General features: G+C 43.3%; 1 protein-coding gene and 1 long non-coding RNA gene across 7 annotated transcripts in view; one reads left to right on the top strand and one right to left on the bottom strand.

Moving 5' to 3' along the window:
* The window catches only part of DAB1 (DAB adaptor protein 1), a 1,250,022-nt gene that overhangs the window by 1,065,359 nt on the left and 159,309 nt on the right, over positions 1-25,354 (bottom strand). The gene's annotated exons all lie outside the window — the stretch shown is intronic.
* LOC107966844 (uncharacterized) lies at positions 11,471-23,675 on the top strand. Its single transcript, XR_010153789.1, has 6 exons — positions 11,471-11,682; positions 12,815-12,899; positions 15,660-15,686; positions 19,209-19,283; positions 21,225-21,320; positions 21,525-23,675. It is a non-coding gene; the product is annotated as an uncharacterized LOC107966844 (long non-coding RNA).

Raw genomic sequence — 25,354 nt, 5'->3', positions numbered from 1 at the left:
CTCTCTCCTAACTTGGGCTTTCTGGCAGACAGATGAGAAGAGGTTTAAAGTAAAATAAATGGAAATTGCATATATGTTCATGCTATGAAATCCTGGAGTTCCTGAATCCTCACACATTCATTGAACTATCTTGCATATTAAATATGTACTAAGTGCCAGACTTTCTGCTAGTTGCCAGGAACACAACACAAAATAAAAGGAAGGCTCCATGGTACCCATCTTCCTGCCTTCAGGTAGGAACACACCTGTACATCTGTGGCCATCTGCTCTACCTCAGTTCCTTTAAGACAACTGGACTGGCTCACAGAGAAAAGTGAGGACTGTACCAGGGCCATCTGCAGTGAAGGTCTCAGCCCCACCTTCTTGCTCTGCACACAGCCCTGTCCCTGCCTGTCTCCCTTACTGTGTCCTGCCTCTTAGCATGGGTTGCTATTTTAAGATCCTCCTTTTGCCTCCCTGGGCTGGTCACTGCCATTACACCTTCCTTGGAAGCAGCAAAATGGGGTGGCCATGAGCATGGGCTCTCAGCCAGGCAGCCTGAGTTGAATCCATCTCTGCTATACTCTAGCTGTGTAGTCATAGGGAAGTCACTGCAACCCATGTACCTCAGTTTCTTCATCCATAAAATGGCAACACAAATGACTGTTACTACTTAAGAAGGTTGTTGAGACAATTGAATGAGGTAACAGGCAAAGTGTTTAAGACAGTACCTGACACACAGTAACCACTCAATAAACATGCTAGGTAATTCTGTTATTAGTGTTGTTATCACCTGGTTGATGCTGGATACACACATGCCACTGTAAATCTGGTTATCTCTTTTTATTTATGCACATATCTTTCTTTTGTTTAGCAAAAGTTTATCAACTGGCCACAAGGCCCAATTTAGGAACTATGGGGGCTACAAAGGAAAATAAGATGCAGTGCTCAACTTCAAGGAGCACACAGTCTAATGGCATAAACAAGCAAGACACTTAAAAATAGCCAAATCCACCACATGGAGTGCTTTATATGCTTGCCATTTTCAGTCTGCCCAATAACCTCATGGAGTAAGCACTCATTATCATCATTTTCATTTCACAAGAAGTCACAGCGAGGCTAAGCAATTTCTCCAGGGTTACACAGCTAGGAAATGGCAGAGAAAGGATGCACCAACAGGCAGTCTGACTCCAGAGGCTACACTCACGGTCCTTATGCTAGGCAACGATCACAGCACTGACAACTGTGCTGGAACTTCCTGGGAGCTCCCGGGAAGGCAGCACAAAAGGGACTAATTTCTGACTAATGAGCAAGATTTTTCATGTAGTGCAGGGGAGGGCACACCAAGCCAGGAGGAGCAGGCTGGGGAGAGCACACATCCGGGAAAGGGGCAGTCTGGGGATGCCAGAGGCTGGCCTCTGTGTGGGGAGAGCAGCAGGGTGAGGAGGAAGGATGGCAAAGGAGCCAAAGATCAGGCGAGTCCAGGCCAAGGAGTCCGCACATCTCTCATAGGCAGTAGGGGCTCACCCACTGAATGAAATGGTTGGATCTGCAGTTTAAGAAGAAAACCAAAAGCCAACTCTTTCCAACAGGCTTCTCTGCTGGCTCTCTAAGGTAAGGAGGAGGTTCAGAAGACAGCCAGAATTGTGCCCAAGGTTTATTTGTATTATGGTCTCTGCTGTGGATAAAAGAGCATAGAGATTCTTGTAGATAGACCAGTTTTTCACCCTAGATTTCCTTCTTCTTACTGTATGACTTTGGAAAACTCGCCTCACATTTCTGAGCTCATCTGCTCCCCAGAGTAAAGAGCGACTGGTGAAAGCCACCTCACAGGGTAGATAAGTGGAAGGGTAAATTGAGAAACCGCAGGTGCCCAAGAGATCTTTTTTTTCCTGACAGTTCCTCTGTTGCTGCCCTTTCTGCACCCTCTGTGGGGTTTTCGGGGTCTCCTGCCCAAGGGCCCACAAAGTCCTGGCCTGCGAACAGAGAAGCATGCCTCGAGTGTTATAAGTGAGTGTGCACAAGTCCCAGGGTAAACTGCCAATTCTCAGCTTCCTGGGCCAGCAGCCATGGGCTGTTAAGCAAAAGGCAACATTAGCCCGAGCAGTGTCTTCCATGATTACCTTTGCTCACACACCTTTTCCTGCCATGACATCACATTACAACGTGGAACATCTGGTTCCTCGGCAGGGGAATGCCACATCTAACTGTGGGAGGACATTGTTTGGGGAAGCCAGCCAAGCCAGAGGCTGCCTGCCTCCCTGCTGCTTCCTCCAGTGCTGCCAGCAAGAAGGATGAAGAAGGAAGAGCCTGGGTCCTCAGGGCCTCCATCCCTCCCTTTGGCAGGGGAAAGGACCAGTCGTGGCCAGGACAGAGGATGCTCAGGTCTGACGTGGGCTCAGGAACGTCCTCACTGACCCCACTCTTTCACACACATGGGCTCAACACCTCAGGGTATCAGAGAATATGCAGTGACAAATCCACAGGCTTTCGATTGAAAAAGACCCACGGGTGAGTTCTAGCTTTGCAACCCTGAGCAAGTCGCTTAACCCCTCTGCTTTAGTGTTCTAGGGTCGCTGAAACAAAGTGCCACAAACCGGGCGACTTCAACAATAGCATTTACTGCCTCACAGTTGAGGAGCTAGAAGTCCAAGATCAAGGTGTTGGCAGGGCTATTTCCTTCTGAGGGCTGTGAGATGAATCCGTTCCAGGCTTCTCCTCTAGCTTCTTACAGTTTTCTGGTGACCTTTGGCACTGCTTGGCTTTTAGAAGAGTCATACTGATCTCTGCCTTCGTCTTCACATGGCCCTGTGTCTGTCTGTCCAAATTTTCCCTTTTTACAGGGACACCACTTATACTGGATTAGAACCACGCCCCAACAATGGCTTCTCTTAACTAACTCTATCTGCAATGACCCTATTCCCAAATAAAGTCACATTCTAAGGCACCGAATGTTAGGACTTCAACATATAAATTTGGGGTGAGAGGAGGGGTACAACTCCACCCATAACATTCTCTAAGGCTGTTCTCTTCTCAGTAGAGTGAGGGTAATAAAGGCTGATAAAGCTTTAGTATCCCCATAGGGTTTATTGCACCCCATAGGGTTGTGTGACAGTTAAATGAGGTAGGGAATGTAACTACCTGACAAAGAGCAGGTAACAGGAAATGTGATTTCCTTTCCCCAAGATGGAGAGAGACTCCTTTTCCATGTAGTTAATCTGCTATCCGCAAATTAACTGAGCTTAGTATCTACCCTAACATGCCCCTAGTAGGAATTTAAAGGTCATTTAACCTAACCTCCATTTCAAATAGTAAGGAAACTGAGGCCCCAAAAAATCATTTTGCTGATTTAATGACTAGCCTTGGGCTAGAACTAATTTTTCTCCTTGGAATAAGAAGCCATTTAATCCAGGGAACATTCTCTGTATTAAAATATCCTATATATAGCTCCTCACTGCCCTACAATAACACTCGCAGTTTGTCTTATGTAGCATAAGTGGTCTTTCTCAAACCTTCCCCATAGCCATCACCTTGTTCAGGCAGGGATAACTTATGGCACTAGACAGTTGAGGAAACAGAGGCTCAGAAAGCTACAGGGCTTGGTAGAGGTCACAGACCTCATAAGTAGTAAGACAAGAATTATAGTGCAAGTCTCACTACAGCTTTGCCAGGGCTTTCTCCTCTACTGCATGGTTTTATATGTGGGTCTTGGTTACCTTCAAATGGTAGAATCCCATGCAAGATTCAAGGAGGGCTTCTTGGGAAGGCCCTGGCCACCTGCCTCTGCTATTCCAGCTTCCAAGACCTTCCATACAACTATCCTTGCTTCCTCTTTGAAACATCCATTTTTCATCTTGCTGCTCTGCTGCTCCACAGAGTCCACAGTCACAGAGCAAGGCATGGGGAGACATGGTAAGCTCCCCAGGTTCTGTTCCTGGTGCAGGGTGAGGACACTCACTATGGTGCCAGGAGTTCCAGCCCTGATGCTCCGTCAGGTGAGGAATTTGATGGAGGGCCTACCTAGTCACCCAGATGGCTTTCTGCTTTGAGAAAGTTTCTCAGCCCTGAGATGAGTAGATACTACACACCATGCTCGCCCTCACACAGATGCGTCTGAAGGAACATGCACCAGGATCTGGGTGAGTCATTTGCAAGAAATGTCAAGAAAGCACACAATGAGACAACTGCATGTGAACATGGATAGAGCTGAAAAGTCAGAGAAGGCCAGAGCCAAACTCAGCATATGAACTAATAACTCTGATTTATCAACCAACTTATTTATTCATTCATTCATGCAACAAGTACTGATTGAGGGATTACCATGTGCAAAGCACTCAGCTAGGCACTGCTCAGGAATAAGCAAGGCAACATTGTCCTCACTACCTGGGGCTCTCTGGTCCTTCACCACAGAATGTCCGAAGAGGCCCATTCCATTGGCACCAAAAGGCTTGTTTTAGGGATAGAAAAGAACAAAATAATTACAGAAAATAAGGCAAGCAGCAGAGCCTTTTGGCTGCTCTGGGGTCACAGTGCTGTAAATAACAGAATGTTAAAATGGCCTTGGGGTACAATAACTGAAGAGGGGTGTGAGTCATTTCGTGATGCAAGAAAAAAAATGACACCTTTACAACAGCTGCAAATTAGCCTTGCTATAGGAAAAAATCAGAGGAAATGTTTCACAGGAGCAAGGATCCTTGCTCATAACAACCTTTCAGAGAGGACTCTGTAGACCAGAAGCACCAGAACCTAAAGTCCAGTGTATAGCCCGGGCCCCCACACTTGGCACAGACTCAGCCTATGGTAGACAGAATTAAGCTCATGGAGTAGAAAGAGTGTCTATTTAGAAATCAGAGAGCTTGAAGCCTAGCATCTATCAAGCCCCTTGCAAGCTAGAGATCTTGGCCAAGCAACTGGGTGTCTCAGAGCCCTGAGTTTTTATCTGTAAAATGGGCATATTCACAACAAAAAACACTGAGAGCCCACTATGTGGTCTCTGTGCTTTCCCTGCATTATCTTGCCTAGTCCACAATTCAACCCTATGAAGTAGGTCCTAGGTCATCGCTATATTTCACAATGGGAAAGCCGCAGGTGGATAGCCCAAGCCAGTTGCCATTTCTACAGCTGCTAAGTGGAAAAGACAAAACTGGTGCTCTATAGCCTGAACCCTTAACACCTTTAACAATAATAATAACTGATTCCCAGTGAGAAAGTGAGGAATATATGAAATTGCATGTGTAAAAGCATTTGTTAAAAATCAAAAAGTATTGCATACAGATGAGGGGGTTTATTATTTCTTCCCTCCATGGGCATGAATAGACTTACAATAAGCCAAAGAAATTTCATTTTAAATCCTACTCTCCCTTTATTCCTCAACTGTTACAGTAAAATGAGGGGCTGGGGATTTGGAGAAACAGTCAGGAGCCAAGGAACCAGCTATAGAGATATGAGATAGGGAAGAAAGAACCACGGGGCCTCGTAGCGCACACAATTTGCAAGCTGATGTACAAACTATTTGCTGGGACCAATTACTCTCATCTTAATTAATGAACACACAACCCACAATCTGTCTGAGAAATGTGAAAAAATATGGCATGTGTTTAGAGGCTGCAGTGTGCCAGCCACCAGATCTGGAAGCACCTTCCTCAGACTGCTGGGCTGGGAGTCACCATGGAGACCACGTTTTAGCATCCTAATGACACTGAAATTCAGTTCAAACCAGCTCTTCGAAGTGCCCATGTGAAGTGCTTGCTGTGTGGCTGGCCTTGGGTTAGGCGCTGTGGAGTGCTCAGAATAAAGGCAGCCCACTCCCTGCCCTAGAGGACGAAGGAGGAAGGATTGCTCGTCAACCCACCAGCCTTGATTTTGTGCCTCCAGTCTACTCAGTGCGGTGCCTGGCACTGCAGGGGACTCCAAGGCTGAGGCCACAGACTTGCATTCCAGGCATTTAACTTGGACAGTTGGTAATGACCATAGATAAATTTTATTATTTATTTATTTATTTATTTATTTATTTTGAGACGGAGTCTCGCTCTGTCACCCAGGATGGAGTGCAGTGGCGTGATCTCGGCTCACTGCAAGCTCCGCCTCCCGGGTTCACGCCATTCTTCTGCCTCAGACTCTCCGAGTAGCAGGGACTACAGGCGCCCGCCACCACGCCCGGCTAATTTTTTGTATTTTTAGTAGAGACGGGGTTTCACCGTGGTCTCAATCTCCTGACCTCGTGATCCGCCCACCTCAGCCTCCCAAAATGCTGGGATTACAAGCGTGAGCCACCGCGCCCGGCCAACAATAGATAAATTTGCTGAGGGCTTATTCTGAGTTGGGTACTATGCTACCTAAGCCAGTTGCATATATTATCTCATTTTATCCTCACAACAACCCCATGAATGAATTGACTATTAACTGCTAAAATTTATTGAGCACTTACCCTGTGCTATGCATGCCCTAGGCCAAGCACTGATAGTTTCCAGGATTTAAAAGCTTGGGCAAGATCACTGGTTAGCAAGTGTCACAATCAGGATTTGAATCCAGGATGTTTAGCTTCAAATGCAGGGTGAATTTAACCATTATATTATAGTACATTAATTCAACTGATACTTACTGAATGCCTTTGGGGAAGATAAGAATCTTATATTTTAGCAAATTTCAAGTATACAATACAGTATTATTGACTATAGTCAACATGCCATACAAGTATACCTTAATAAAACTGGATTTTTTAAAAAAGAGTCTAAAATAAAAGACTCTTATATTTTAGTAAAGGGAACTGGGTGTGAGGGGAAACAAGCAATCAACAAATTCAGTTCATGACAGACTCTGATTTGTACTGAAAAGAAAATGTACTTCATGAGTCGATACAAAGGGTGAGAATGGAACAACATGGTCCCCTCCCAGCGGAGAGCGCGCAGTGGCCATGGTCAAGTTGGCGGGCTCCCCTGAAGCAGACACCAAGACAGAGTAGTATGCAGGATGTGTATTAGGATGTGTGGTGATTTTGGAATCTACATCTGTGGAGGGGGAAAAGGAAGCAGGGGTCAGCAGAGGGAGATGTCGAGCTGCAGTGTAGGCCAGGGACAGTCTTGGCCAACCCTGAGGGAGTCCTGGAGCTTGAACAGTCATGCAGACTTGTCCTGACCTGATAACCTCCACATCAACAAGTTATTGGATGAAGGCTATCAGAGGAAGGATCTGACCTTGGGCAAGGCAGCTCCCTGTAGCCGAGGCAATCCCAGGGAAGGCTAGCAAGTGCAAGCTGTCTGCCCACTGCACTCTCAGAGGCTGGACCAACAAGTACCATCTTGAAGGGATTTCTTGATGGCACCTCACAGTGTCCACCATAAGGGTGATGGTAGAGGAATCTCTGAGGCAGTGACAACTAAGCTGATTCCTAAATAAGATGGAGAAGAGCAAGTGATGAAAGAGGCTCAAAGCAGCCTACACAGGGGGACATCTGTCCCAGGAGTGGACAAAAGGCAGATCCTCAAAACAACAAATGAATAACATGAGACACTGTGATACAGAAAAGGAAGTGGACACAATTCCAGTGTTAAACACACCAGCCAGGGGTAGGGGAAATCATGAGGAATGGGAGTATTTATTCAGCATGGCCTGTGGTTTGGGGTTGGGAAGAGAGATTGATTTGTTAGGCTTAAAACTCTCATAAACTTTTTTATGTTATAATAATCCTATGGATTTAATTAACCAAAACCACTCCCAATCAACAGAGTGTGTGGCTGTTAACAATAATAATCATTGCAAAAGAACATTAACATTATGCCAGGCCCTGTTCTAAGTGCTTTGTTTATATTAATTCTCATAATCTCACAATAACCATACGAAGTAGGTGTTATTTTACAGATGAAGAAACTGAGGCATAAAGAGATTGAGGAACTTGGCCAAGGTTGCATAATGAGTAAGAAGTAGAGCCAGGCTTCAAATTCAGGCATCTGGGCTCTCCGGTGGCACCTTTGACTATTGCACTGTGCTGCTGCCCCAGGTGCAAATCCCTGGCTGTATTAATAGAGGCAGAGTCCAGCTCCAGGTGCAAGAGTCTTGCTCCTCAGATACCATGAGACACTGGAATCACTTCTTTTTTGCCTGTCCGTTTTCCACCTTGCAGTCAGAGTGATCTTTTCAAAACAAAATTGAATGACATCTTTCTCTGCTGAATACCTTCAGCGACTCTACATTTCACAGGCTAAACTCATCTGGCACTCAGGGCTCTGCAGGGCCTGCTCCGGCCTCGCCATTCTCCTTGTATCCCAACACCTTCTCAGAGCCTTTGCTCATGCTGTTCTCTTCACCTGGAGTGTTTTCTCCCTCATCTCTGCTCCCCATCAGAATAGCTAATTCCTCTCATTCCACAAGCATCAGACCCTCTTGTTATTCTCTCCTATTACACACTTCCTTTTTCCTTTATAGCACTGAATATAATGTTAGTTCCTTATTTGAGTGACTAAAATCACAAATGAAATCAACAATGGTGTAATTCATTGTTTAATGTCTATTTTCCTGCTACAATGTAACTATCATGAGGAGAGGGACTCCCACGGCCTAGCCCAGTGCCTGGCATAGATGAGGCATTCGTCTAATGCTGTGGAATGCAAGAGTGAATGAATGAGCTTCTCTGATAAAGCACGTTTGTTCTGAAGAGGGAGGTCAGAGTAACTACCAGCTCTGACATCCAGGTTTCTCACCTGCAAACAATGAGATCTCCTTACATGGTTCTTGTGTGGTTAAGCATTAATGTGTGTAAAACACCTACCACAGATTCCAGGAACTAGCAGCCCATCAGTAATTGGTATCTATAATGAATCTATCTATAATATTTTGTTAGGACCATCTCAAAAAAAGTAAGGGAGACAGAGTCTATGGGTTAAGAGTGAAGTAACTGGTATCTATAATCAATCTATCTATATTATTTTGTTAGGAACATTTTTAAAAAGTACAGGAGATACAGTCTATGGGTTAAGAGTGAAAATTCTGTAGCCAACACTCTAGAGTCAAATCCTAGCCATACGTATACTAGCTGGGTTTACTGCCATCTCCTTATAGGCCTCAACCAGTTCATCTGTACAATGAGTGGGGGGTAATGAGTGTTCCATACACATGCAGCTGTTGTATTGGGGATAATGAGTGTTCCATACACATAAGCTGCTATATTAAAACAAATAAATAAAGCATTTAGGACAGTGCCTTGCACATAATAATCTTTATCTCAACAAATTTTATATACTATTATCACAAACAGTAAGATAGTATGGAGAATTTAAAGACAGTCTTAGCCAGAAGGAAAGAAGATGAGAGGACAGGAATACAGTTCTCAAACATTTGAAGTGGAGATGCTGAGGAGAGGGACAAGTTTTCTATGTGAGACTCCAAAGAAGGTAAAATTCAGGGAAGGCTCACATTGGGTCCGTGAAGAGCACTAGTGCAGATGAGATGCCAGAAAAAACAGGAAGTATCCTGGCACATAGAGGCTGGCAGCCAGGGGTGAAGTGGAGGAAACTGGGTGGAAGGTTGCAGGAGAAACCCTTAAGGGTCCTTGCATCTCTATCGTTCTGAGGTAGGAGGCTTCTATAATGCTTTTGAATTCCACGCAGTAGTGTTTTCTTTCTTTAATTCACCTATATATAGCGGGGAAAAGGATGCATTCATTCACTATTTGTCAGGAACATAGCAAAGCTCAAAAAGATGTCTGTTTGGATTTCTGGAACATTTCAGAACCTCAAAAGAAAGATTATAGGTTAAAAGCACCATGATCGCCTGGGCGTGGTAGCTCACGCCTGTAATCCCAGCACTTTGGGGGGCAGAGGCGGGTGGATCACGAGGTCAGGAGATCGAGACCATCCTGGCTAACATGGTGAAACCCCATCTCTACTAATAATACAAAAAAATTAGCTGGGCGTGGTGGTGGGGGCCTATAGTCCCAGCTACTCAGGAGGCTGAGGCAGGATAATGGCGTGAATCTGGGAGGCAGAGCTTGCAGTGAGCTGAGATTGCACCACTGCACTCCAGCCTGGGCAACAGAGTGAGACTCCATCTCAAAAAAAAAAAAAAACCAAAAAAAAAAAAAGCATCATTATCTCTGACTCTTGGGTCCAATGTTCTTCCAAATTAGTATGAGAATGAGTGGGAATGAAGAAAGGCAAACTGCACCTCTAATGTGTTCACTACTGTCACTTATGCTTGGTGTGACACACAACACCACAGTCTCCTTGGGCTTCACGAGGCTTTCAGGGCTCTGACCCTGGAGGGCTGGGTGTGCAGAGTCCATCCTTGTTGCATTAGAAGAGCACACAAAGACATGTTGAAGGAGGCTATTCTGGTAGGCTCGGACATGCTATATGACGGCTTTGTCAAAGAGTAATATGCTCTTATGTGCATCACTCCACAGTACATAATACACAGTCTTATTCCATGTAGACTTCAAAATAATTCCATGACATAACTTTTCATTCACTCATTAAATTATCCAACATGCGTTTGTTGAGCAATTACATCTATTGCCTGCTTACTGTATACTAGGCACTGTTTTAGGTGCTCACCAAACTTACCCTCTTAACCTCATACTTGAAGAAACAGACACAGAGATTAAGTTTGTCCAAGGCTTCCAACCGAGGCACCGTCCTCTAAAACAACAGTACTTACTGTCCTGATTTAATAATAATGATGAATAATTAATTTTGTCTACCATGATTAGCATAAATAACAAGAATTGTAACTATCCTTTGTACTTTACGGCTTACCAAGAATACATACATAACCAATCCTATGCAGTGTGGCGGGCAATTGTCCCTATTTTAAAAATAAACATGCTAAGGCCCAGAGAGGTTAATTAACAAGCCCCAGTTCACCCAGACAGCGAGTAGACAGAGGAGTCTGCTCTGTGACTGTCACTGTCTGTCCCTCAATGCATGTTCTGCACAACACACCTAATATCAATAATTAGTGTCTCCATGTTGAAATGATATCTTATGTAATACATCCATTATTTAATTTGATCTCTCCACGAACCCAATGAGATAAAAAGCATTATCCCCATTTCAGAGCTGAGGAAACTGGCTCAAAAAGTTGTCAACATGTACTAGATATGTGGAGGGCTTGAGTCAGGCTTCAAACCCACATTTTCTTATTCCAACACCTATGCTTTTTTCATTAACCTTCCCTGCCAAATATTCACCTATAATGCCTCTTGCAGAGACAGAAAGCTGCTGCCCTTGCCCACAGAGTCAGTGCCCCAGGCATTCTCTTTCTCTTCCTTTCAGCTATCCCAGCCCAGAGATTTTGGGGAAGCAGCATGGAGAGAAGCTCATGCCTTGCTCAGTACTAGGCCAGGCACTTGGGGACCCAACCATCAGGGAGCTGACACAATTTCAGATGCTTGCTGCCCTAATTATTTGATGATCTGTCATCACAGAGATAGAACTGTGATGCGGGGAGTGGCATTCTGCTTTTGCCTAGGCAAAAGAAAGACAGCTAAAAATGCTTCAGTTTCAGTTTACAGAAGAGAAATCTCCACCAAAGTCTATGATCAATCCCAAATATTGGTTCAGAAAGAAGGATGGAAGGGAATTGGGCAGTTGTGGAGCATCTACTGTGTGCCAGACATCATGCTGGCAAAGATGTCACACAGTACATGGATTTGCTGGTTTGGTCATCACAACAACCCCATGAGAGAGGGATACATACTGCGATTTGTAGGTGAGGAAGCTAAGGATAGTAGTGGTGGGTGAGCCAGATACCTGGGGTAGGAGCGGGGCAAGAATCTCAGTCTTACTTCTGCAGAAGTCACCGAATGGCTTTAACCAGGAGCATGATTTAGTTGGAACTGTGTTCTAGAAATATTCCTCTGCTGCAGTGAACTGAGTTCATTTGAGAAGGTAAAGACTGGAGGCAAAGGAGGATGAAGTACATTGTGTGAGATGGGATTCAGGCCTGTGGCTAGGATAGGCATGCGAGGAGTGGCTAGACTCGGGACTCATCAGGATGCTGAATCCACATCTCTAGAAGGCCAATGGAGGCCCAGAAGCAGGACAGGAGTGAGGAGGAGGCAAGGTCACAGTCAGGCTGGAACATGGGTCTCTGGCCTGTGTGACCGGATGAATGGAGCTGCTGCAAGCTGGTGTAGGAAAGCAGGCTCAAGGGCACAGATGTTGAATTAAGTGTGGAAATGTTGAGTGTCAGGTGCCTGAGCGTGATCCAGGTGGAGACGCCCAGTTCACAAGTTTCCCCCGGAGCTCAGGAGAGAGCCTGGACCATAGAGAAGCCGCCAGAAGAGACTTGGTGGTTGCAGCCAGGAATGTGGAGGGAATGGCTATGAGAGGATGTGTAGTGTGATGTGGGAGTGGGGAGTAGAACAGAGCTCTGGGGACACCAAGAAGGGCCTTTTCAGAGGCTTAGCAAGAATGGCCAGATGTGCAGGAGGTAACGAGGAAAATCTACATTTGCTCTTAAAGAATGAAGTTCTTTCGTGCGTTGTATTCTTGAAGAAATGAAGGGTGTTACTAATCCAGCTGAGGAAGGATTCTCTGATGTGATCTGTACTATCCTGGGAGAACACACAGTATGGATGGGGAAGATCCAGAATCCATGTGAAGAAGAAACAGGAACTCTATCTCCATCAAAGGAGAATGGTGTGTGTGTTTGTGTGTGTGTGTGTGTGTGTGTGTGTGTGTCTGTGTGTGTGTGTAGGTGGGGAGAGACTGAAGTTCCCGCTGCTGGGCTGCTAAGAGAAGGGTGAGCAAGGACTGTGCTGTGGCTCCTCTAGGTGTCTGTGCTGAGAAAGGCACGGTGTCATTGCTTTTTGACATGGCCCTGATGTTTGGTTCACCAGGTGATGCCAACCAAACATGGAGGTTGCCTTAAAGCATTAACCTGAGTCTGAAGAATGAACACATGGAAATGATGCTCATGACGAGGTAAGTTTTACACAAGCCTTGAGGTTCATGAAGAAGCTATGATTTTGCCAGCACGATAACTGAGACAGATAACTCTCCACTCTCCTGTATCCTTCAAAAGTAGGAACAGTCAAGAAATGCATGTGAACACACAGAATCACAGGATCTTAGGACTGGAAGGGACCTGAATTCTCATTTTTCTAATTGATAATTGATTAATTAACTTGTGAATTCATCATTCACTCTACAAATATTTATAGAGCATTTATTATTTCCAAGCATTATTCTAGGCCTGGGGGATTCAACAAAGAACAAAACCAACTATAATTCCCACCCTCTTGAAGCTTACATTCTAGTAAGGAACATGCAAAAGTTAAAAGGTAAATAATTAAAATATACCATGTTAGATGGTGGGGAGTCCTCCAGAGAAAAATAAAGCAGGATAGGGGATAGCAAACATTGTTGGTGGGGTTGGGGGGGGTGGGTAGTAGGGAAGGTTTTGCAATTTTAAATAAATTAATCATCATGAACTCTTTTTATGATATCTCAATGAATGGTCTTCCTTCTTTACATTTTTTTCACACCCATTAGTTAATTTGATGCTTGTTAAAAACTTGAGAAAGACAAATATTGTCATAATCAGAGCAAAGTTATTAAATATTTATTTTGGGCCATTCATAGTGTTGACTGGTTCACAACTACTATCTCATATTATCTTCACACCAATATGCAGGTAGTTACTGTCATTATCCCATTTTACAAAATAAACAAACCAGAAGCAAAAAACCCTAGTTTTCATCCTGGACTCAAAGTGCAGTCTTTCCACCTACCATCTCTATGACAGTAGGTGGATTGCTTAATTTTTCCAATCCTCAGTTTCCTCATATGCAAGATGGGAGTAACAAGACCTCACCCACAGAGTTGCTGTGAGAATTATATGTGTGACAGAGTAGGAATCAAGTCAGATAGATCTGTCTGATTCCGAAGAACAAACCTTCAAGCACAAACTATCCTGTCTCATTTTTTGAGATGAGGAAATTGCTGAGCAGCAGTGATTACAGTAATGATAAGATGACAACATTGATATGATCATGCAAAATCTCTCCAACTCAGCAGCTTAAGCGATCAATTTAGACAAGAACAATAAAATCCTTTGCAGTTCACAAGCCTTGAATTCGTGATACAGCTGTAACCAAGGGGAAAGCAAGGCTGTATTATATGCAACATCAAATTTTTCCAGGTTTCCTATTCACTTTCCAGATTTGGTGCTTCCAAATAGATAAGTGTGTGTGTCCACAACACTGGCCATGATAATAATTGCTAACACTTTTATAGTGCTTCTATAGTGCAGCATAATGAAAGTAGTTTATACATAACTCATTTAATACTCACCAACCTCAATGAGGTAGTTACTGTTATTTGTATTATTATAGCTATTTTATAATGGGGAAACAGAAGCTCATAGAAGTCAAGTAACTTACCCATCACACAGTTCTAAGTAATAGAACTGGCATGTGATCCCGGGCATTCTGATGTCAAGAGTCCATGTTCTTGACACCTATGCTATACAGAACTAGCTGCATTAGCCAAATAACCATGCTTTGTCCATTGTTCTGCCTTCACACATACTGTGTTGTCTGTCTGGAATACTGTTCTTTCCTCTCTCCTCTTTCCACCTTCCCAATTGATTAAATTTCATTTTCTCCTCAGCATCATCTCCCCTGGAAAGTCCTCTCTGACTCTACCCACCCTCAATTTCCACTGTGGATGCCCTCTCCTCTTCTCTGGGCTCATAAAGCACCCTGTGCCAACCTTTATCATAGCACCTGAGTAGATACTCAAAACATTCTGTACTTGCTCTCCCCAGGCCCCTATACTAGACTGTGACTTCCTTTAAGCCTAAGACTATGTCTGGTAGAATACAGTCTTCTGAAACATAGTAAGTCCTTCATAAATATTTGCTGAGTATACAGACAGATTAAGTGTTGACCATATTGGATGCATTAATGGTTGCAGCCCCAGCATGCATACTTTCTGGGTTTTGAAATTCTAACTAGGGAATTTTAAAGTGGGAAATTCAGGTAGAATTTGGAATGGGGATGGGGCAGCTGACTGGCCTAAGTCAATGTGTCTCTGTGATTTGTTAAGCCTTCAGCACAATCCTTTACACTAGCCAGAGTAATCCAGTGTGTACAATTAACTTACGAAGGTATAATCAGAGGAAGGTGGGAAATTAGTTCAGAAGGTGAATGAATGGAAATACTGCTCACTCTCTAAGGGAAGCAGAAGGCCCGGAACCCGTGGGGACATCCTCAGCTATCTTAAGTCCTCAAAGAGATAAAAATGACTCCACGAAAAGTAGATCAAAAGGACAGAAAGAACATATCCATGTGATATTGATGAGACACAGGTTCAAACCAGCCTTGAGTTCTATTCTTCTGGACTTCTCAAATACATGAGCTGGTAAATTCCACTATTGTTTAAGTCTCTTTGAGTTGGGTTTTCTATTACTTGCAACCAAACACGTTATAAATATGTTGCTGTTTAGCTGACTTCAAAGGTTGCAGATAGGAGGAAGGGTACCACATGAAGGAATATTAATATCATGAGAGATGTTACTAGAATTGTACTTAAAATTTATTCTGTGGTCATTGGGTACCTACTGACAGTTTTAGAGCAGAGGAGAGCTACTCTTGGAGCTGTGGCTTAGAAATATAATTCTGTTGCACTAGGCTTCAACTGCTATTCTGTATATACATATTTTTCTCTTTCATTTTACAGGTTAATAATCACACAAAAAGAATAATTGTAAGTATCCAGGATTTCTACTAGTTGGTAAAAAAAAAAAAAAGAATTATCTCTGAAGTGGAAAATGACATTCTCAGGGAAGATTCTAATATATATACATATATATATATATATATATATATATATATATATATATATATATTTGAGAAACAGATGGTATCTCAGAGCCTCAAGTCTGTTGGCTTGTAACAGCAAGGCAACGAACTTTATGCCAACAAGTAAACTCGTCTTCCCAGGAAAATGGCAAACCCCTCAATCACGTGGCCTCCAGTGATACTGCCAGTATGAAGTGTTTAGATTCCCCAGGCGAAAATAAGAAACTTTGCCACAGCAGTAACTAGAAAGAAAAGACTGTGGTGTAGGGAGATAAGGAAAGGCAGCGAACATTTCCTGAACTTCTAGTCAGCATCATGTAATATGCTACGTGCCTGTCATCTATCAGCTCACTCTGTCCCCAGGGAGCAGGGATGCAGACTCCAGCCTTCATGGCTTCAAAGTGCACCATGTTATGGACAAACAAAGTTTCCAAAGCTGAATTGTGAAGGTGCCAGTCAAATACTTCCACCAACAGAACCCAGGTCAAATACTATCTCTTCCATCCAGCTTGCATAACTTTATCTGCTCTTTAGTTTGTTCCTTCTCTGGATTCTAAAAGCTTGTCCCAGCCAATTAAATTCCAACCACCTAGGAAACACAGAATTTATTTTCTGTTCATCTCTGTTCTTTAGGAATTATTGTTTAATCACTTTTTTAATAGAAAGCATTTTAAGGTGGATTGAGAAGAAAAGAGGGCATGGTAGTTAGTAAAGCCTGTTCAAAAATACTCTGGGATTCCTTATTTACATATGGTGAGATTGTACTTCTCCTCCCCATGAAAGATAAGTGTGGTCATGTGACTTTTTTGGCTAATGAAATTGTGAGCAGAAGCAATCTGTGTCACTTCCAAGTGGAAGGTTTAGAGCCAGTGCACAGTTTGCCACATTCCCTTCCTTGCTAAAGTTACTGTGGAGGCCTGTGTCAAGATAAAGCCTCTATCTTTGAGTGAGGATGATAAGGCAGAGCTCCCTGGTGATTGTGTATGTTGGCCTATAGAATGAGCAAAACCTGTGTAGTATTAAACCATCTTGATTTGTGTATGGAATGTTTGTTACTGCAGCATAAATTAAGCTGCCCTGATTGATTCAAAAGGATTTGTCAAAAATGACATAGAAGTGTCCTCAGAATTCAAGGTCACAAATGCAGCTGGGCTTCAAGAATGTACTAGAACCAAGGTCTAGAGAGCTGTCCGACTCTCTCTCCCTCTCCTGTATTCCCCTCTGTGTGTCCTCCAACTCTGCTGCCTTTCTCTGGCTCTATCTCTGTCCCTCTTAGTGAATCTCTCTGTTTTTCTTCCTGCTCCTCCAGTCTACCCAGGTGGGAAGTAGAGGGAAGATGTTTTCACCAACGCTATTGAGAATATCTGTTACAAGTCTTTCTCTCTCTCTCTCACAGGCACACACACACACAAACACAATACTCGGCTTCATTTCCAAATTTCTAGAGAAGGGACTCTGATCAGCTCAACTTAAATTCATATGAGGTCCCAACCCCTAGTCCAATCAAATATGGCCAAGGGATGAAAGAAAAGGAAATAGTGAGGTGGGCATTTAAGAAGGGTTACTGTAAGTTGATATATAATAATAGTAACTAGCACTGAGACAAAGATCCTTCTGTGATGGTGATGGTTTATGTCTATTTACTCTCTTAATCTTCAGAACAACTATATATGTATACTAATATCACAAGCTCCATTTTATAGATGAGAAAATGGAGACATGTAGAGATTAATTAATTTGCCCAAAGTCACAGGTGATAAGCAGGAGATCAGAGATGTGCACCCAGGAAGTCTCACACAAGAGTTTTTGCACTTCACCCAAGGCCATGCTGCCTCTTATATAATAATTGGCAACTATTATAAGCACTTTGTTTCTCCCGGCCAACTCTGGGTTCCTGCAGAGTGGAAATCCATGTCTAGTATCCTCCCTAGAAGAGTGTTAAAAGAAAGGAGCCAGCATGTACTAAGTGCCATGCTAGAAGCATCCACACTAAAGGATTGTTGTCACTTAATGGCAGGAGATGTCCTCAGAGTTAAAAGACTTGCCCAAGGTTTCATAATTAGTAAACGATAGAGTCATGGCTCAGATCCAAGTCTTCTCATTCTAAATCTAGCAGTCTTTCCAGTTCTACTGCACCAGGGTTTTTGTACTCATGTCAAGAATCATAAATAAACTCGAACAAATCTATTTCCCCTCCTCCTCGCTGCCCTCAAAAGGCAGTGACACCAAGGGCTCTGAAGGCAGTGACAGAAGCTCCTTTCTTGTAGCTGCACTGATGAAGCTGAGAAGCTTCAGGGAGAGGTCAGATGGCCAAGCTGCAGCCTAGTGATGTTCATGGGATGAAGCTGGGAGGGAGTCTTCCTGGGTCATCTTCATCTACGTAACTGCACATCTGACTTTTCTAGACCATTTTTCTAAGGATGGTCCTCCTAACATCAGACTGTGTCTTATTGGCTCAGGCCCTGTGCAAGCAAAGCCTTCAGGAGCAATGCTTGTTATTGTTGCTGAGCTCTGGTGGGGTTGAGGCAGGCAGGGGCTGACTTTACCCACACCCCTTCTCTATAGGGAATAATTATAATAAAAAAAAACAATAACAATGATAATGATAATACCATCAGTGGGTCACTTGCCACTGACCAGTCACAAGTACACTCATATGCTAATCCAATCCTTATTTAAAGAGGAGGAAAGGCTAAGTGATTTGTCCAAGGTCACATAGCAAATAGGTAAAACACCAAAATTTCAATTCACATTTATCTGATGCCTCCAGCTTTCCCCTGCATGGCAGTTTCACATCAGTGGACAGATGATCCACAGCATGCCGAGAAACGACCTTGAAATTGACCAAAGGGGCTCATCACTCCCTAGATGAGGAGGAAAGAGGAAAGTGGTACAGTCTGGCAAATAATGAGAATGAAGAAGAAGGTGGAGACAACAATGGATAGGAAGAGAGAAATAACAGGAGGGAGAGAAACACCAGCAGAACAAAGCTTGCATTGACAATCTTATGTAATTCCAACAGGTCTGGAGAAGAAAAATATGGGGAAGGATTACAGGCTGGGTAATTGTTCTTCTGACCTTAGCTCTCCAAAGACCAATGGATGCCCCAGCAGCTAACTGACAAAGTACCCCACTATTCCTCAAACCCAACTACTTTTCCAGGAGAAAGGAAAGATTGACGGCTTCCAAAGGCTGGGGAGCACGTTCCCCTCATGCTGCATCTGTACCTGGGAATCCACACTTGGTCTTTCAGTGCCCAAGGACCACCTCAAGTCTCAGAGGGCAGGGTGCAAGGAGTTGGCAATTATTGACCCTAAAGTTCTGAGACAAGCAGCGCCAGGCTCTGAGCCAAGCTGTGCTCGAGTCTGAGTTCAAACGCATGTGGATTCATTTTTTCTCTTTAATAATTCACTTTGTCTTTCTGCAGCTGAGATTAGCAATTTACAACTACCCTTGGGCATGCCTGCCAGCCCCAGGGAAGGAGAGAGGAGAATCCAAGAAGGTAAGCAGAACTCAGACAACAGGAAACACCACTCTACCCCCTGCCTTCCAGCATACGGTGCCTCCCCACTGGGGCTCAAGCATTCCCTGCATCTTATCTGCTCCTTTCAGGATTTGGAGAGATACTGTAGAAAGTCTTCCACCACTTTTTATCTTAACTCCTTAAAGAACTTCTGCCCTTACCCCCTAAATCCTTTCTTGTTCTGGGGGCTTGGGCTAGAGAATTCTTTGATTAATTAGCCCAGTCATCTTGAAGAAGTTCCTTGATACCACTATACCTGAGTTTCCACATCTAGAAAATGGGGATAATTGATGTATGTTCCTCATAGTGTCAAAGTGAGGATCAAATAGGTTAATATATATGTAAATTGATTAGAACATAGCTTGGCATTCAGTAAATGTGCAATGTAAGTTTCCAAGAAGGAAGTTAAAGAGTTTTTTTACCTTGTTCTCTCCCTTGAGCCTAAAGTCCTATGATGTTAGCTCCCTGCAGCCTCTGCTCAAACAAAACAGAGGGCAAGAATCACTGGAAATAGGATGAGAAAGAAAAGGAAAAAACAATAAAGATAAATAGTATTTGCTGAGTATTAATTATATGCCAGACATATGCTTGAGGTTTCCACATGTGTTAATTTTAATATTAATAAATATAATGATAGTAACATTGTTATAGTGAACATAATGCCAAATCACTTCACCCAGGGCGAGTCCCATTAGAGGGCATTAAACACATGAGATTACTATTCCTGACAATAATATGAAAAAACAGGTTCCTTTCATCATATCTGTTGTGGAGTTGAGCTCAGGGAATTTGGGAGACTTGGTTTTTGGTGGCTGGATCAAAGTGAGACATTGACTTTACATAGCACCATAGAAAGCATGAGATTGTTACTGGCCAAGGCCATCTGGAGAGCAGGCTGATGAGAATAACTCACAGGATCAAGACGGAAGAGCAGGCACCTCATTCAGGGATGGATTTTCTTTATTTTCATCATCAGATGACGTGGGCAGGTAGGGCATTAAACCTCCTCAAGATCCAGAAAAAGAAACAAACGCTCAGAGAAGTCAGGTGGCTTGACCAAAGTCACAAAGTAGACGTGGGTTAGATGACCCACTGAGGTGCCCCCACAGGACACTGCAGGTCTCATGGCCCACTATCACCTAGGGCTCCCCTCGGACATCACGTCATCAGGGAACCCTTCCCAGACCATCCTGGCAGAAACAACACCCTCCACTGCACCCTCTCCACTTACTGTGCCCATCTTCATTTGGAGTGCTCATTATTACCACTTACCACTGCATCATGTACTTATCTATCTTATTATCTGCCCATCATCAACAGCTAAGGTTCATGGGACAGGGAAGTTTGTTCACTGTTAAATTCCCAGCACTTATGACAGTGCTTGGCATAGGATCAGCACTCAATATTGTTAAATGAATGAGCCTACCATCTTTTTTTTTTTTTTTTTTTTTGAGATGGAGTCTCGCTCTGTCGCCCAGGTTGGAGTGCAATGGCGCGATCTCGGCTCACTGCAACCTCTGCCTCCCGGTTCAAGCAATTCTCTGCCTCACCCTCCCGAGTAGCTGGGATTACAGGCACCTGCCGCCACGCCTGGCTAATTTTTGTATTTTTAGTAGAGACAGGGTTTCACTATCTTGGCCACATTGACCTTGAACTCCTGACCTCATGATCCACCTGCCTCAGCCTCCCGAAGTGCTGGGATTACAGGTGTGAGCCACTGCACCTGGCCGAGCATACCATCTTTTAATTGCCTTGATTTTCATGTTTCCACTATCTAAAACCTCTATAAGGTCAGGGATCGAATTTTAAGCGTCTACTACAGAGCTTGGCACATAGGTGCTTCATAAGTGTTTTGAAATGAATGAATAAGGTAGATCAAAGTATTTAACTCTCATCCTAGCCTTTGTTTCTGTTTTTCAGGTCCTGGAAAGTTACCAGAGAGGATGAGTTTCGAGGCAGTTGCATGTAAATGTGGCTTAGCCAATGGGAAAGGAAGGGATATGTGTCCTGGGACAGGTAATTGAGAAATGTACAGTCCATCTGTTAAGGTGTGCTCAACCCCCAACCATTGTCCACACTTCAGTGACTTAATCAGTAGAGACCCCAAATTCATGTCCAGTGACTTTGACATCTTCGAGCTGAAGGACTGATCTCTCATTTTTTCAATAACACTTTATGACTTAATCAAGATTCTGAGAGTTTGTTTTTTAATACCCAAAGGGTCTGTGACTTCAAAAGATGTGAAAACTCTTCCTCATCTGTTGATAGCACATTTTTCTCCATCCAAGGGAGGAAAAATAAGCCCAGCCAGGTAAGCACCCAGAATAACAGATGTGTTTTTCCAAGATTATGCCCAAGGGACAGAAAATAAAGATTCTGCTGGATACAGACGTCCTAAAAGCAGCAAGTTTATCCTGTAACCTTGCCAAGGCAATGTCTGCCATTCTCAATGCTAAGCCAGAGTAAGAGAGAAAAGAATATTCAAGGAGTAAATCAACTTGAAGCTCCAAGTCAAACAAGAAGTTAGTCATTAAATTTGGGCTGTGCCTCTCATTCCTCACTGTCGTAGAATTTTAGCAGAGCTAGTTTTGTCTTGAAGGCTGAGACACACTGGAAGGAATCAGAAAGGCCTGTGTTGGGATCAACGCTCTGCCATTTATTGCATGAATACAGGTAAGTGACTTAGCCTCTCTGATTTGAGGAATGTTTGGAAGGCAGACATCACCCCAAAATAACTACCCATCCTGCAACTGATGTTTGCTATCATACAATTAACAGTAAGTTTTCCCTGCTATTAAGGATTCCCATTATCTGCAGTCCTGCTTAATTCAGAAGAACTAGGAGACCAAACACTAGCAACATGCCAAGGACATTGAGCTAATGAGTGGCAGAACCTGGACTCAAGCTCATACCTGCTCAGCTCCAAAGCCTATGCTCTTATCACTATCCCTTCTTATCTTCCAATAGGTGACCAAGAAAGCCAGTACCCACAGGCTGGGCTCAAATTAAATCAAGCTTAATACCTAATCCTAATTAAGACAGCAGTATGGAACAGAGAAAATAGCACTGAACCAGGTTTGGACACTTATGAGGTTTGTATGACCCTAAAAAAGTGTTCATTTTACTTTACTGAGCTTCAGTTTTCCTCATAGGAAAACTAGGAATAATGCCCATGTCAGTCAAGGTAGGATAAATTGTGACGCAGCAACAAATAGCACCAGAATGCCAGTGATTTAAAGCAATGAAGATTTTCTTTGTTTTGTTTTTTGCTGGTGCTATGTGTACCTCTCGGTTCATCTGTCATCTGGGGCTTCTTCTCTACACTAGCCTCACTCCAGAACCTATGCTGATGGAGCAGCCATTGATTGGAACACTTCTGCCCACCCTTGTGGAGGAAACAGAGAAACTGAGATGGCCTCATGCCTGCACTTAAATGCTCAGCTTGAAGTTGACAATTATTTCACAACTTCTTAGAAAGAACTGGTTACATAGTATCCCCAACCACTGTGGGCCAGAAATCATGCTCCTACTATTCTCTTAGAAGAATGAAGAGTTGAACCATTTGGCGAATGGCATATTTAATGGCTACCCAGTTGCCCACCTGGGCTACTTCAAAGGGCTGCCAGTAAGATTAAGTAAAAAAACTTGTAGGAAGATGTAGTATAGTAATCTCTATATTTTTGAGCCTTAGAGAGCAGTAAATGAATAACTCCCCATCTCTTTTTTTTCCCCCACTTGAATGTACTTTCTTCTGAGAAATTTGATTGGTGGGGACTTGTAGTGTTTCTGCTGAGGTCAGATGCTTGCATTTCCTAGCTAATACTGTCACAAGACATTGAAATGGTAAAGCCAACTCTGAGCCCATGAAAAAAGTGTTTAATATGTGAAAAAGATTATAGAATTCTAGGATTTTAGATCTACAAGAGATCTTGACAGTCCTCAGTCCATGTGCTTATTTTTTCAGAGAAAGTAAGAGAAGCCCAGAGAAGGACCATGACTTGCCCACAGCCAGACAGCAAGATAGTGGCAGGGCTGCAACCAGAGTCCAGGCCTCCTGACTCCCAGCAACACGAAACTATAGATTCCTTTATTATGATTTTGCATTCTGATGTGGAACATTTATACCAAACCCAGAGTGGCTAATCTGCTTTTCCTTTAAGTTCTTTGAGTCAGTGATCTCGTTGGACACATAAAACATTCCTCAGTAATCAAGCAAGGAAAAACAAAAGATCATCTATACCTAGTCTTTAGTCTGCAAAGGCCTAATTCAATAAGCATTAAATGACTTATTACAGAGAATTGGAGAAAGATTCTAGGAAAGCCAAAACTTAAAAAAAAAAAAAGACAAAAATAAACGAAATTTTTGTCCTCAAAGACTTTCCTGTCTCGTGAAGGAGATGACATAAGTAGAAATTGTAGCATAAAGGTAGCTAAGTGAGAGGGACTCCAAGGGTGCAATGAGAGCCAATATGAAGATAGGGGTGGAAGAAAAGGTGGTGGAGAGCAGCATCACAGGAAACTTTCTGGAGGAAGTTTCCCCTGACATGACCCTTGGAGGACGATAGGGTGGAGTGGGGAGATCGTCAAAGGAAAAAGAGGAGAAGGGCATTTCAGGCAGGAGAAGGTAAATGACTGGAGACAGAAAACAGCACATCTCATGCAGAGGGTTGCTGTAGCCGGCATCTGTGCAGAGGGGACAGGACACAGCAGAGAGGTGGGGGGGAGGGGTGGCTACCAGGAGTTTGGACATCCATCGTCTGAAAGCTGGGATTAGTGGGATTATTGCTATTGTTGTGGCAAGTCTGTAGACTGTGGGGAGACTGACTTTCAAGGGGTTTGAAATTTACTCTTCTCTGGCAAAATCCAGTCAAGTGGCTTGGAGGAGAAAATGAATCCACTTCAAGAAAGCTCTAACTTGTGATTTTTGATAAGCGGTATTCTTGAATGTCAATAAAACAGCATAAAACCCTGCCTTTTTCTCCTCAGCTCTGAGTGAAGGCGCAAACATTTCTTTACATCTTTTCCCTTCCAGCCTGGGTGTGAGAGGTATTTATGGTGAAGAAATAAAGGCACGTCAGCTGATCCTTTCTAATTTTTTCATTCCTTCCACCCTCCCCACAACCCCAATTATGGAAAAAGCAAGCTCACCCTAAGGGACGAACAACAGATTTCATTTGTTCAATATGAGACCCTGAGGACAGAAGTAAAATATTTTTCCTTGGGAGTCCCCCGTTACCATGTGCTCCTGCATACCACAGCATTTCAGTCTTTCTACTCACTCTTCTTCTCCAAGGCACTCTAGTATTATGAAGGCCAGAGCTGGTTTCATCATCTATGCCGCACAATGCCCAGTGTGCGGGGCAGCTTAGTAAGTGCTGAATAATGGAAAGGACAAAGGACGAATGAATGAATGAATGCTGCAAACTCAGGACAGAGTCTGTTTAACTATATATGAATTTAGTTATGTGAATGTTCTTACAGCGAAATCAACCTATGATAACATTTAATTGCACACTTAACAAATCATACATTTAACAATATGGGATTGCTTATTCTGTGCTAGGCACTGCTCTAGACATTGGTGAATAAAATAGACAAAGTCCCTGCTTATGACACTTATGCTCTAGAGAGGAAGCCAAACAATAAGCAAACAGACACACAAATACAAAATACAATGATAGGTAGGAAAATTACGCTGATGAAAAAATTAAGCAACATCAAGGGATTAGAGAGTAGTCAATGGTGTCCGGAGAAACTCTGTTTGAGGAGGTGACATTTGAGCAGAGACCCGCATGAAGTCAGGAAGCAAGCCATGAAAAAATGTTTAAGTAGAACATTCTAGGGAGAGCGAACAGCAAGTGAAAGCCATGGAGGAGGTTACCTGCTTGCTGTGTTGTTATAACAGCAAAATGTTCACTGTGCCAGAGAAGGGAAGCAGGGAAGAAAATGATGTCAGAGATATCCAGGGACCAGGAGTGGCACCTCCAAACTGTCTCTTTAAATAATGTATATATGTAAAGTCTTAAATAGTTTTTTAAAATCTTGAGCTT

This window comes from Pan troglodytes, chromosome 1 (genome assembly GCF_028858775.2).
Source record: "Pan troglodytes isolate AG18354 chromosome 1, NHGRI_mPanTro3-v2.0_pri, whole genome shotgun sequence".
NCBI classification, from domain to species: domain Eukaryota; kingdom Metazoa; phylum Chordata; class Mammalia; order Primates; family Hominidae; genus Pan; species Pan troglodytes.
This window is presented reverse-complemented; position numbering and strand designations above follow the sequence as displayed.